Source organism: Passer domesticus, chromosome 3 (genome assembly GCF_036417665.1).
Source record: "Passer domesticus isolate bPasDom1 chromosome 3, bPasDom1.hap1, whole genome shotgun sequence".
Taxonomy (NCBI): domain Eukaryota; kingdom Metazoa; phylum Chordata; class Aves; order Passeriformes; family Passeridae; genus Passer; species Passer domesticus.
In genome coordinates this window covers 64,294,525-64,309,683 of record NC_087476.1, presented here as the reverse complement: position 1 = coordinate 64,309,683, position 15,159 = coordinate 64,294,525, and the positions used below count along the sequence as shown (strand labels likewise).

General features: G+C 42.4%; 1 long non-coding RNA gene across 1 annotated transcript; it reads left to right on the top strand.

Annotated features, from left to right (window-relative positions):
* The first annotated feature begins 26 nt into the window (after window positions 1–26).
* LOC135298126 (uncharacterized) lies at window positions 27–6,253 on the top strand. Its single transcript, XR_010360111.1, has 3 exons — window positions 27–108; window positions 223–309; window positions 6,101–6,253. It is a non-coding gene; the product is annotated as an uncharacterized LOC135298126 (long non-coding RNA).
* Window positions 6,254–15,159: the final 8,906 nt, after the last annotated feature.

Below are 15,159 nucleotides of genomic sequence, written 5' to 3'. Positions count from 1 at the left end.
GTTTTTGGTGTATTTCAGTGTTGAAGAGTTTGGCTCCTAATACTTTTCAGAATTGCAATTTTCCATTTCTCTGTTTCAAAGGAAGAGTAGGATGCAACTTGGGTTTCAGTAAGTCAACTACCCCAAATTCCTTTCCTTCTGCTTCTATTATTGCATGCCTGACAAGAGCAAAAGAAGCAAGGTGATGTACACAACAATCAGTGCCACCTTTCTTTGGGTCAGGTTTCCTCATGGCAGTGTATGGAAAAGACCTTTCCAAACTCTGATCTGGCTTCTGCCCTGAGGTGAACACTGTCAGAGAGAACACAGGTAGGCAAACTTTGCTGTTGCTCTTATGCTGCCCAGAACACCCAAGGCTCCATGTACTGACACTGGCATTAAAAAATAATTTTAAATGCTAGGTTGCAATATGAAAATCTCTAGAATAGTGTAGATTGGGAAAGCCATGTACCACTATATTTCACAGAGCTTTTTTAGTATGATTCAAATAAGTTTATTTTACAAATCCCCTGCTGACCCTGGGAGAGTGGTTTACAGCTAAAAAATTCTACAAAATGCTTTGCAAAAAATCTTTCCCTATGTTGCTTAAATTGTTATTTTCAAGAGAGCAAACTGTTTTATGGCTAATGCAAAAATTTAACACCAAGATCCAACCTTGTGAATTATTTGACTGCTCTTCCCTGCATTAAACTTGGGTGAACAGATACAACTCAGGGGACTCAAAACCAGCAAAGAACATCTGGCTTTTGGTGCTAATAAAATTAGACTTAACTTTTTTGGTTTTGTGGGGTTTTTTTGGAAAGAAAAAAAGCTCATAAAATACTTTGGCTTTGTTATTCCTATTTTTGCAGATCTTAGAAGAAACGAAACAAGTATTGATCAATAACTGTACAGGAAAAAAATGACATGAAATGTCAATTAAATACCAAATTGAGAAAGCATTCATATTTGGAAGACTATTTGAATTTAAATGCAGGAAAATATACTGTCCTGAATTCAAATGATAATGAGCAAGTATTTAGCTGAGCGCATAAACAGGCCCAAAGGCAGGAAGCTGAAGAAATTACATGGTGAAGGAGTAATAGTTAATCTTTTAATTAATATTTGAATCAATTAGTCCCCAGCATCTACAGCAATAAATCGAGGAAGTAACAATTTCTGCTAGGATTCTGTTAGCATTTCCCCATACTCTGTTCTGTGATGTCAGCATCAATACTTATGCTCATTGGCATTGCCATAATTTTTGTACCAATCTAATGAGTCACTCTGCATAGCCAGAGTTTTAGTTAAAAGTGGCATTGAGTATGAGAGAGTATAGTTTCACTCCCAGTTGTACCAATCAGCTCAAGAATTACAACCAGTTAGGAAAGAGTGACTGGACTGGAGTGTCCAAGGGATCTGAGCACCAAGGAGGAAGCACCAAAAGTATTTTCACAAAAGGAAAGAAAATGCATATTCTTAGAGTGGTGGAAAATTGAGTTTGAAAGGTAAGTTTTACATCTATGGAAATGAAGAAAACTGGTGTTTCATTCCCTTAACTATGGCCTGCCCTGTGCATACATCTGATGCAAGACTTTCAGATTCCTGAAGAATTAACAATAGCATACAAATAATTTTCACCATTGTTATTCAATAGTAATTGCAAGTACAGAGTAGTACTGAGGAGCCTGAATCATGGGCCACAAATCTTTGGCATCAACACCTTGGAAATAGAGGGGCTGCAGGAGAACCAGTGTATCAAGGAGAGTACATCTCCTGCTCAGAGTCTCCTGACTCATTGTCACATCAAGTGACACCTTGGCCTCATGAAGATGAGTATAAATACTGGGCTTTACTCTGGGGTTAGTTTGAGTTCTGTGTTTTAGCAAGTCACTGAAATGTATGTTTGCTTTAAAAATTAATTGAAAGAATAAGAACTTGGTTTATGCCACTCAAATACTTGGATAATAATAATGTCCATATTTGGAAAATTACTGCAAAACAGAAGTTCTGAAAAGCACTTCTATCACTTACATCCTAATCCAAGTTGTACTGTCTGGGTGGACACTTCAAAGGAGAGTGCTACTTTTCTTTCTCAGTGCTCTTAAACTCTGTTGTTGATTTCTGTGTTTGCTGAGGATGGTTTGCCTGCAGGAGTTTTTCCCACAGAAGTACTTGCACGATGGGGCTGATGAGTTTCTAAACTTCCTTCAAGCTCCTGTTCTACTGCTGCTCTCAGTTTTACTTCAGATGAAGGCAGGGCAAGGTGCAATAAATCTGTGCACAGGAGGTTATCTGTTCATTTACATTATGAGTCTGGACATACACGTCAGGATGTAAAATTTAAATCTCAGAGCCTCATTAGCCAGCATCCTATGACTGAACTGATGAAAACAGAGACTAACACATCTGCACATAATGGCACATATTCCTTAGGTTTAACCATATCAGCTTTTGTTTGCTGTATACAATGCAAAACTTGGCTGAACATGTGTGAAGTGGTTAGAGTATAACTGCACCAATAACATCAGCATCCTCATTTTTGTAACTGGTGTCATGACTGAAAATGACAAGCAGTTGGCATTTCTGATTCATGTCTCATCTGCAAAGTGCCATACTTTAGGAGATATGGTGCTGCTGTCAACCACATCCTTTAGGCTCTTCTAAGTTTATTTTGTCTTGTTGAGAAAAAAATCTTACTTTTTGTAGTGGAAACATGACACTCATTTGCTGTCCTGGAAATAGCTATAGGCTCTGGCTGACAAATGCATTATATTGAGACTAATGGATTTTGAAGAGGTAAACTGTCACTATTCTATGTTCCAGAGTACAAATTTTCACTCCAGTGTTTTCAATACATTGAAAATTCAAATACCATTATTGCTTTACAAAGCTCCCCAGAGGTGTCAGGTTCAAGGTGCAAGCACCTATACAAATTATTCCATCAAGTCTGAGGCAAAACAGGAAAATTGAGTATTTTGACCAATTGATGACTTTCAAGGCATTTGGTACCAATTTAGGGAGGGCAAGAAGTAGCAGGCATGGTTTGCTGGGAAATTCATGAGTTGCTAAGTCGCTTTGGCTATTTCTAGGAAACAGTGGTAACTCTGGGGGAATGCAGTCGTGGTTACTTAGCACAGCCAGAGCCTTTCACTGGCATGTCGCCGTCTCCGAAGCCTTGCCAAAAGTCTGAAGGATCCAGTGATGACCACCAAGTGTCTGACAGGTCTTGGCAAGTTCTCCTAATTAACTTGAGAACCCTTGCAGAGCTTCTGTGCCTCGTAATAGGTCCAGTCAGCATTTAAAGCCATGTTGTGAAGCAGATCTCCTCAGTCCCCAGAAGGGTTCCCCTTAATCTCCTCAGCCCCACCAAGATCTTCAGCTGGAGGAACTCTGGCAGAAGGCAAATGCTGCAAGGAATTTTTAATCCTCAGAGGGATTCTTGCAGGGATCTGAGGCAGGTCTGATCGGGTTAAAAAGGTTTGTGAAGGTCCCATGAGTAGCTTGGGAAAAAGAAAAAAAAAAGAAGAACTTTGGGTCCAGTTGCAGAAAGCAGGAGCCCAAGATATGCTAATTAACACAGCTGCCATCAAGGATGTAATCTAATTTACATACTTGGTAGTGAATAAATGCTTCCATATGGCACAGTACCAGGATTTTTCCTTGACAACTTTATCAAAAAGCTAATGGAATTTTCATGCAAAAGAAAACTTTTTCCAGCTTGACTAAAGACAGCAAACCCACTAAAAATAATGAGAGAAATGCAGAGGGAAAAGATCATGTTAAACAAGGTAGATATTAGCAAGCTAAGAAACTATGTTTTAAATATTTTCTAATGGAGCAATAGAAAAACTAACTCAGAAATGCTCTACAATGTTCCCCAATTAACTTATTTCCTCATCTTCTTGTCCCAACCAAATCCATGAAATGGCCTTATGCTTGTTCATCCTGTACATCCACCACTGCCAACTTGAGGCAGATGCTCAAATGCTCAGGTGCCCAAAATGAGCCAGATGCTCAGATGCTGTACTACTGGACTTCCTGATGCGTGTAAGCCCACAAATCCATCCCTGCCTTCAGAGTCCTGGACTAACACATGATTCACTGTGTGTGGCAGCAGAGCTCCCCATAGTGCACGAGAGCATTGCAGACTGCCTCAACAGTCGTGTCATCTTCCTGGTGCAGGCCATCTCTCTTCATCAAATTGGTGACTTCCCAAATTGGTGACTTCATCAAACTGGTGACTTCTGTGCGTACCTTGCATTCAGTGAGATGAACCAACTTTATTGACCATGGCAGCTGGCTGTTGAAGGTGGCCTCAGTGATGGGCCACACAACAGACCACGCTGCTCTGAAGGGGCTCAATTTTTTTGGACTAAATTGGACCTCTGGGCTGGAAGTGTTTAATCAATCACAGGCTGAACACTGAAGTGACCACTGTGTTATCTCTGAGCATCAAAGGTCTTAGCCAAAGTCAATAACGTGAAGATCGAAGAGTGACAGCTTATTTAAATCATAAATAAGCTTTCCTGAAAGCCCTGGTCAGCAATGTGAAGAGTGAAGATACTGATTCAGGGGAGCAGATTTCCCTAAGCCTCTCACACTGAAGCAGGAAGTGGTGGTTTGGGAAAATGTAAACTCACATGGCCATATGCATTCTCCAGCCTTTCAGACAATTGTTGTGCTTTCCAAAGAGAAAGTAGAAAACCTTAGTGGTAGGTTCTGAAAACATCTACAAAGCAAATTCTGCCCACATGGACTTTCCCAAAAGGGAATCCCCTCTGTTTGAAAGATGCTGGACTCTGGGATTTTCAACAGCCTTTTCTTTTGGGATCTTTGTCTGAAGCAGAGCTGCCTGAGAAACGGTTACTCAATTTGTTGTATAAGGCCCTTCACTATGGCCCTAAAAAAAGAATCTCAAGATATTGGGCATGTTTGTCATTAAGTTACTCATAGTCTGTCTGTAAGTGGTCAAGATATGACCTTCACACTCATATGCCCAGCCCGTGCACAAACACAGTAACATACCTGGGCAAACCAAAGTCAGGACTAAATGACCTAGCAGGTAGTAGTGTAAGCTGAGCTGGGTTTAAATGTACCCTTACAAGGAGCCATACAACCACTCTTACCCAGATTCTATAAATGTTCCCAACTGAAATGTCGTAGGAATATTCACACATGTGCTTAACCTTAGATATTTGTATTGTCTCACTCAGACTTTGTGCTTGAACACATTGCTGGATGCAAGCCAGGGCACAAGGCCCCTACTGAGGATCAAGCTTGGTCTAGTCATCATTCTCCTTTTGCACTCATTCTGATCTGTCATGGAACAGATACTTCTTAATCCTCACGGGGCACCTGAGTTGAGGTTGCACTGCATTCTGCAGGTAGCTTTGCCTCCTCTGTGTTCCCTCTTCATTTTTCCCAGAAAAATCCTTGTAGCCGAAGGAGAACAGAAACAGACAGACATTCATATATGAAAAATCAAAATAAAAAATTAGTATTAAAACCCAGGGAAAATGAAAAATTGCTATATCATTATAGATTTTAAGCAACAGGACCATGATTGGGGACTTTATTTTCAACTTTTCTTGTAGACTCCACTTTCAATAGTCTTTAAAAAAATCTCTTTTGTTGAAATAGTTGAAATTTAATTTCAAATATGATTCCAATGAACTAAAATTTTTGTGGATCAAAATGTTCATTAGAAATCAATATTTGCACTTTCAACGATTTAATAATTTAGTACTTTTTACTTTTAACATCAGTTCAGTGACAAAAATATGCAAGTTGAAGCAAATAAATCCTGATTTTTTAGGAAATGTCACTTCAGATGGATCATTCTGATGTTTTCCAAAGTAGTCATAATTTGTCTTACCCAGGACTTAAATTCTTGGTTTATCTTTTTCTCTCAGATAGATACATTTAGGGTGAAAAACAATTCTACAATATTATACTTATTCTACAATCTGTACTTTGTGAAAGAGAAATTCTGAAAATGGACTTGCTTTAAAAGTCTTCCAGCAGGTCAGAGCTAGAGCAGGAAAATTGCTGTTTATACTAACTAGCGCCAATATAACCTGCCTTTCTACTGACCAATGCAGGAATTTTTTCTACATAGGATTGATGCGTGCAGTTCTTGACATATGTGAAAACTGGAGCACTGGAATATACCCTATCACCAGATCCCTTTGGCAGGAGTGCCATGCAGGAGAAACACACACTCCCTCTTCCAGATGTACCTGGAGGGGACCCCTGCCCTGGCTGAGTCAGCTTTAGCAGCCCAGATACTACCTGAGACAGCTGCAATGGAGAGCCTTCAGCTTTGCTGCATGAACTCATCTTTAAGACTTCTGTTGAAATAAAATACTTGGAGTTGTAGCTGCAAGTGTTTAAAACGTGGATGTGCACCATTAACATAATGACTGCCACTACAAGTCGCTGCAAAATTTCCAGAACTGTTTTCCAAATACAGATGTATTTGGTCTCCATCTCTGCTGTTTCTCTTTCTCCCATGCCTCCCATCTCTGGCTGCTGGGACAAGGCAGCAGTCACAGCAGATGCTGGGCTGCCTGGCTGCCTTCTCCCCATGCATGTGTAGACAGCAGCAAACCTGGCTGGTGCACTGGGACCTTTAGCCCATCAAAAGCTTTTTTCCTGCTACAGGGCAACTTCACCAAAGGTCATGTTTTTCTCATTCCTAACACTGGTTAAGATAAATCTAAACTGAGCTTAAGAAAGCTGGAAATGCCATGCAAAATCCTGACACACAGAGAGGGCTGTGCTTGTATCCTCACCTTTCAGCAGAGGTCAATATTTGCTGTGGTAAAGGCAGCTTCTGCTCTGAACCAGTGCTCACTGCCTCAAACCAGAGCTGAAGAAACATCATCTGAGCCAGCATGGCCCTTATTTCTTTCATATCCCCCTTGTCAACAGTTTGAAAATGAGATAGCTAATTTTGTGCCTGACAAGAAAGGACGGATCATTTTCTCAGATGCTGCTATCAGCAGAGTCAGTGCTGGTACACTCTCCGAGGGAGTCCCCAAACTACAGGTTACTGGCAGGCAGACAAACGCTCGCTGACAGCCATTTGTGACCAACTATGAAACACCATCTGCTGTAGTTGGAGGGAAGGAACATATCCAGCAAGTGATACCACTGTGAGAAATGATTTTGTGTGTTGACACACAGCAGTCTTTAGATAGCCCCAAAGAATAAGCCTACTTTGTTTTTCCAGATTTGTGTATGGGGGAAGAAACATTTTCTCTTTTGGGGGGGTCCATGGGTGAGATTTCCTGGATCTATTTGCATTGGAGCCAGAAAAAGAAAGGGTTTGATATGTCTGTATTAACAGGTGTACTAAATACAACTGTGAACTGAGCCAAATGCATCTTTAGCAATGTCGTGTTGGGGGATGAAGCACTATCTGACAGCTAAAACACCCGCTGGAGTGTGAATCTGCCACAGACTTGCTTGTGACACTGGGCAAGCCTCATCCCTTCTTTTAGGAATTGGCTCTCAGTTTTGAGCAGCACCAATAACACTTTTCTTCAAGTGAGTGTTGAAGGGCAAGGTAGTGTTTGTTCAGCCCTTTGAAATCCCTGGAGAAAAGAGATAAGTAAATTTTATTAAACTTCAAAACTGTTGTCTAGTTCAGATGCTGTTAAGCGGGCAAACACAAAGGCTTTACCTTGAGGATGTGGTGGGGAAAAAAACCACAAAGAAACAAGACGTTTTCAGACTTGTAAAGATATTCTTGAAAGTTTAAGTGGCTCAAGTGCACAAAAAGTACCCACACGTGTCCAAAATGCTGTCGAAAAGCAAAAGACTTCCCTTAGTAAGTAACTCAGGCAACAGATCCCAAAAGTGTCAGGAGAAGGGAGGCTCTTCTCCTTCACAGGGGGAAGGAATCTTACTTGCTCATTAACGTAAATAAGGCATGCAGCCAAAGGCATATGCCAACTCTTCCCTCTCTGGTCAGAGAACAAGGCTTTCATTTTTAAGAGTCTTAATAGTCCTATGTCTCATGATTTAGTAATGAGAGTTGGCATCCAAAGTATCTGAAGTTCAGCTGATCTTGCATTATCCTTCTAGGCCCTGGCAGACTATAAACCAAAATATTTTCAAGTAAAATATGCAGATGCAAAAATAAATAAAAGATACATCTTAAAACAGCTGATCAGTCTTAAAGCAGAGAAATAGCAAATTATGGCAGATTACCTCCTAATTTCTTTGAATTCTAGCAAATGTTTTAAAAACTGGTATATATATATAGATATATTTTTATATGTGGTTTTGTTTGCATATACACACACACATAGATACATGTATGTTTTTCATACCACTTCTTTCTGATCTGGCCTGTATTTCTGTAACATTGCAATGATAGTGATTTTTGTCATCAGAGGCTTGCAAGGATTAAATACTGTTTTACTGTAGAAATTAATACTGAAGGTTAACATAGGATGTCTGGATTCAATCTCTTTAACCCATATATATATATATATATACACACACATATATATATATGTATATGTCACATTAAATCAGCTATGGCAGGGCTTGATCCAGACCCTGCTGAAGCTGGAAACGTGCTGTATGCAGTGTCACCCAGAGTGGAGCAGAGGGGTCAGGATGTCCCTCTGGCTCAGGACTGGTCCCAGAGGTGGCCTGTGGAAGCTCAAACCCTGCACGTCGCCAAGGCAGATAGGAACAGGGAGCACAAGGGGGGCTGTAGCAGGGGCAGTGGGAGGGAGGCAAACCCACCTCCAGGGTCCAGCAGGCAAGGAGATGGGAGCACTGCCAGCCAGCTACAGGGGACGGAGAGAGAAAGTGGCATAGACAAGGGCTTTCAGGAAACCTTATTTATGATTTAAATATGCTGTCACTTGTGCCCGTGCGATATGAAAACCAAATCTAAACATTTGTCTGTAGAATCAGGTGATGGCTGGCCCTCTACTGTCTCAAGGGGGGCAGGAAAATGGTCCATGCACCTGCCACCTAATTCAGTTTAAAACCTGACACATTTACCAAGAGTGGGCTGGCATAATGAACTTCATTCATGCTGTCAGTGGAGTCAATAACTTATCCCCAACTGCTTTTGTCTCCCTGGCGGCAGTGCCTCTGATCGGGCTGAGGTACTTATTCAAGTAAAATTTATTTTCAATTGCAGGCCATAATACTACTGGCACAAGCCTTGCTTTGACAGAAGCTTTTGCTCAAGGCTAAACTATTGTTAAAGTTTGTGCCCATTGTCCGGGGTCTTTGATCTGTCAAAGCTGCTTAACAAGCTGGTTAAAAACTGTTTCAGATAACAGGTGTGTCCTTTGAGGATGCAGGGCCATTTTTCAACTTCTTTAAAAGACTAGTCCAGTAGCTGACTAAAATTTACATGCTGGTTGGTGGTGATATATGTAAAGCACTTTTAAAGCAAGAAATTCGATTTAGGGGTTTATTTCCCTGAACTTCCTTGTGGTTTGTTGTTGGTTTTATTCTGTTTTGTTTTGTGGTTTAGGGTTTTGGGGTTTTTTTCTGAGGAAGTAAAAAGATTTACAAGGTGTTTCTCTGCGGCCTTGGAAGTATTTAGCGGAAAAATGATTGAGGTGCTAAATCTACCTGTGGCACTACAAAGGCACCCAGTCACAGTAAAGTCATGTTTGGAGCAGCAAGCACCAGTGAACACAGCTAGGAGAAAGCTTCTGATGGAGAGGAGCAAAAGTGGGGCCACATGGGGCAGGCTTTGCTGGGGTAGGCTCACAGGGGGGACACACTTCCCCTCCAGCCAAAGCCTGCTGCAGTGCAACTGCGCTGCTCCAGCCCACCCCTGCCCCCCAGCTGGGTCTGCTACCAGCTCCGGGAGCCTGCAGCATGGTCAGCACCTACAGGATCTGCTCTTGCTACATAGAAAGCCCAATTTCTGGGAGAAGATCCCCATCGTATCTTGGATCCCCACTGTATAAGCCCAGCCATTCATGCATGGCCAATGGCCTGAAAAAAATTCCCTTTGAATGGTCCATATGTCAGCTATATTCTTCAGGATGTGCAAAAAATGGTTCCTCCCCTTCACATATGTTTTAAAATACTACTGAGGTCCTGAGGGATTTAACCAGTTTTAACCCAACCTAGTTGGGTTGGTTTTTAGTGAAAAAAAAAATTAAAAACATATCCACAGTAATTCTGAAATGCATGGAGCTGTCCTAAAAGTTTAGGGAAAAGGGGGAAGGGAAACTCACTGTGTGTGTTAGGGAGGTTGTGGAAGGAAGGGAGAATGAGCATCTTCAGGGGTCATTTCCCCCCCGTCTTTGGATCAATACCACCTAATTCTGGAGCTGCTGCTACTGGGATTTTGGTCCAGACCAAAACTTTCGGTGCCTTTCCAAGTTCCAGTTGAGCACATAACCTGAGCAACCAGTCATAACTCCCAATCCTGTGAGTATCTGCAAAGCCCTGTCCGAGGCTGAGGAGTGAGCTGAGGCCAGCACTGCCATCAGAGGTGTCTCCTACACCCCCAGCCTGCTGGCTGCAGGCTGTCTCACAGCTAGCCCAGCTTCTCCACAGAGGTACAGAGGGTGCAGAGCCCTGGGAGGCTCCCCTGCAGCTCTGGCCAGGCAGCTCTGGTTGCACAGTATATCGAGCATCTCTTTACAGGCAGTCCCTGTCGTCCCCAGTGCTGGTGGGCTGCAGGGTCTCCACAGGAGAGAGCTGAGAAGGGGAGGGACAGACAGCATCCTCACAGGCAGCTCCATAGCCAGGGGCAGATAATGAATAAAATGTGCTGCTTAGGAAACTCCTGCCCATCTTTGACCTGCAGGAAATAAGCACCTTCAGCAAGTGAGTTCAAGGTCATCTTCAACAGAAAAACAAAAAAGCTAAAAGCTCCGTTTATACAGCAGGAAAGCTCTGAGACTTATTCTCCTCCTTCCCCTGAGCTGCACCCAGCAAAAGAAGCTTGCATACCTTGAGAGATGAGCACAACATACTGAAATAACTATTCTGAAAAAGTGAGCCTGCTTCCTAGGCACATTTTTCTCAAACAATCCCATCTATACGAAAAATTTGTCATCAGCTTGCTAGTTCAAGGAAACTGGTGAAGAAAACAAGCACTTGTCAAATGTAGTGGTTTTATGAATGTCCCTAAACTGAATTGAGAATGAGAGTGAAAAAGCAAAGTTTTTCAAATACCACTCAGCTATCCTCACCATTAGGATCACCACAACTGTTCAAAGATTATTTTGGCTGGTGTCTGTGCCATCAACTGGCTTCATAGATATGTTTAAAGCAATTAATTTTCAGCATTCAAATGTAGCCAGAAAGATATGAGATGGAGGACAAATTCCTGTTGCAAGGCTGCCTCTAAGTAAAGCTGCCCCTGAATTTACTGGATGAAGCATCAGCTGCTATATCAGCTACAGAATGTTTTCAGCACTCTAGTGACCAAGTCGGTGACTGTGGGCAGGTTAAAGGCCTCAGTGAGGTAAAGACTTGTTATTGACCAAACACAATAAGGCAAGTTTTCGTTTTCTCCGTAATCTAGATTAAAACATTTTGCTCTCTGTGAAGAAGGATGTAGAGAAATCTACTAGTCTCACTTCTTTTCTTCATTTTTCTGAGCTAAATTATTAAATGTGGTTGGTTTTAAAAGCTGAATTCTGTTAAATCTGAGGGGTATCTTCAATGCTGTGTTGAAGCATAGAATAAGGCCCTGTTGTGATCTCTCCAGTGGGAAGAGTATCACAGTTGTGAAGAAGGGAAATTGAATAATAGCAAACACTTATGGGGAAAATGTGAAAATTATATAAGGTAGCCCAAGGACTCTATTACAGCCCTCTTTAATATTACCATATAATTGTGACTTGAAAGGAAAAATAAGAAGATGCTGTAAAGTGGCAAGTGTCCAGTGAGACCACCAGACTATTACAGGAGGGTATCTGTAGCTATTATTTGTCACTAGCTGTTATTTACACTGCACATGATTCAACAGATGGTCAGGCAGATGCAATGGCAAGGTGAGACAACCACAGCAGCGAAGGCTGGAATAGAAGATGCTGCAGCTGGAGGAAGAGGGCTGCCCATGGAGAGAGATGGATGGAGCTGGTGGTCGGGTGAGGGGATGAGCAGGAGATGTTCAAGCAACTGAACCTGACAGTGTCAAAGAAAGGGTCACCTGCTGACTGTGGGGCCCTGCAAGATGTGGGACATGCTGGGGTCTTCATGGGGGCAGGCGCCTGACCCAATATGACCAAGAGAGAAGGAACTGAAATGCTGATAGTGCTTTTACAGGAGAGCTGTCCTTCTGCTGTATTGCTGGAAACAGAGTTAGCCCCAGAGATCTAGGGTAAAATCCACATGGGCAGAAGCAAAGAAGCAATCAGTGCTGATCTGGTTCAGGGTGTTTAGTTAGTGCTGGCTTTGTCAGTAGACAGGATTTGGGGCAGAAACCTTGGACACAAAGACACTGTAAAAAAAGTGCTGTGACTCAAAATCACGGATGGCGTGCTGCCAAACTGATTAAATAAATCAGTGGGAAGAAAAAACCCACTGCAACATTTTAGGAAAACACAATAAAAAAGAGGAAAGTAAAGTTTTCTCTTTGGATTATAGCTTTGTATTGATAAGTGGAAATATGCTGAAACAAGTGATGGATGGGGCACTAAGTACAGCTTGCCTGGTCTAAGCAGGTGGAAAGAAGAGGAGACAAGTCCCAGGGGAAAGCCCTAAGCCTCTCATTCAGCCTATGCCTGGAACCACTTCTCCCACAAGGTATGTGATTCCTACATAGCAGAAAGCCAAAGCTCTCTGCTTTCCCCAGCTGCTTACAAATTTGGGAATGGATTCATTTTTCTTGGTGGAGATTTAATGATAGATGAGGATGGACTGTCCCAGGACATATGAAGAATTCTGATACTGAGGACTATTTTATGTCTATGTATCATATTTGTGAACTGAAAAAGTGGCTGTCATGGACATCTTTTGCCCCATGTTGATGTGAAACCCAGAAGAGAGGAAAGATTTCTTGCACATGACACAAAAGTAGAAATAGACATTCTTTACAGTTTCATAGTTCAATAAACCAATCATGCACAACTGGGAAAAGCTAAACAGAGAAAGCCAAAAAGTAATGGAAACAAATCAAATACTGGGGACCTTGATCAGTTAATAATTCTGATAAATATCTCACTTCACAAAGAAAATGTATTCTCCTGGTAATATGGAGAGAAAGAGATGACAACAAGGACAAAGTCTTTCTGTAAGGGAAAAAGACTGGGAGTACATCTATACAAAACATGCCTGTGACCATTACCTAGCTCTGAAGCCAACTGGCACAGACTGGCGTGTGTCCACATTATTAAATTCTTGCTTTCCAGGCAGTGTGGCTGAACACAAATTGCCTGCTGGGGTTGGCCTTTGGCCTATGCTATCCCCAAACCTTGCCTGGGAAATGTTCAGGAGAGCACTAGCTGCCTGGAGCCAAAACATGCCAGGAACTGTTGTAACAATTTAACTCTACAAATAATTAAGCTACAGTGCCTGCAAACATTATGGAGCACTGGTTAATTTTCTAGGAGAGATGAAGTCCATGATTCCAGCTTGGAATGGAAATCTTGGACATCTTATAGAACCCTGAGAAATGGAAAACCCTAGAGCACCCAACAGGCACAAGAGGGTGGTGATGTGAGGCAGGCAAGCATCCACAGCTGCACTTAAGTCAAATAAGAAAAAGCTCATGTCCTGGCGCAAGTAATGGAAGCATGAAGTAGTGGCATGTACATCTATACCTCTGGAAAGGGCAAATGGACCATGCTGGAGGGACTAGGGAAAAGCAAACCAGGAAGATCCTGAAGCTTTGCAAACACTGTGCTCAAGTGCTTTCGCAGAGCATACCTTGTCTTGCTTCAAAATGGAGCACAACTAAACCTCCCAAAGATACCCGGTGAGAAAGAAAAAGGGTACATGCACTGCTAACAGATATGGTCTCAAGGCCACAAGGAGCAGGTGGCCCACAGGGCTAGTGTGGGCTGGAGCCTGCTCAGGAAGCACCCTCCGAAACACATGGAGCCTGCTGGACCTGACCATGCCTGAAGGTCTGCTGGGCCACAGCACCTCAGAAGACCAAGGTCACAGCAGCCATTGAGAGAAGCACACTGAGAGAAGGGCAGGCAGGGCAGGCAGCACACAGCAGGCTCACAGGAGGTCTGCAGACCACTCCTGCAGGGCAGCAGGGACTCAGGACCCAGCTAGACCCATCCATAGGCACAGAACAGCTGCCCCACAGTAACTGCTCTCCTAATTCCCTGCAAAGACAGCATGGATGTGTGGGGACTTCAGTGACAAAGGTCTGGAAACTGCTGCATCCACCTCCCATGGAAATGAAGCCTTCAGACCCTTCTAGTTTAGGTCCTTTACCAATTTATGAGACTCAGAGATGTTCAAACACTGGTACCAATCTGGCCCTTTGCATGGAAGTGCACGCAAGGTTTCCATGATTTCTAGCCCAGGCAGGTCTGTGTCTGTACTATAACTATCAGCACTTACATGGAGTGGTGTCCAAACTCAATTCTCATTGTGCTCAAGCAAACCATCATGCCACCCATGGCCACCACTGTTGTGACTAATTACTGTCACTTGCAGTTTAAGGAGGCAAGCCAAGTGCTGAAACTGGGGTTAGAAGCTCTCCCAGTAAATGTTTCAAACTGCCTTTCTCTTAGTGCCTGAAAATTCATTTGCTGCGTGAAGACCTGACAGCACAGGCCACAAAACCCACCATGGCCAATTTCCCTGCAAAGCATGAGGTAGGGCAGCACAAGGGACAAGCTGCGTGTTTAGTTGTCTACTTCCTGTATGGCACTTCACAGGTCTTTGTTTATCAACAAAAATTAAAAAGTCAGGAGAGAGGATGTTTCATGTGGTCATGTTATTGTTCTTCCTCTGGCCCCATGGATGAGGACTTGCAACTCCCTCAGATTGAAGGTCAGGTTTTGTAAAAGATGTTTTTATTAGTTGTGAAACATTTATCTGCTTTTTAAAAAATACAAATTAAATCTCATGGTTTTTCAGAGAGACACCTAACAATTTACAGCTGAAACACAGCAAAATAGCACTTGGTGTGTGATAGTCAGAGCCACTACGTAGAGAGAAATTAAAAGAAAAGTAAAATAAATTAAAAAGAAAAAAGAGCACACA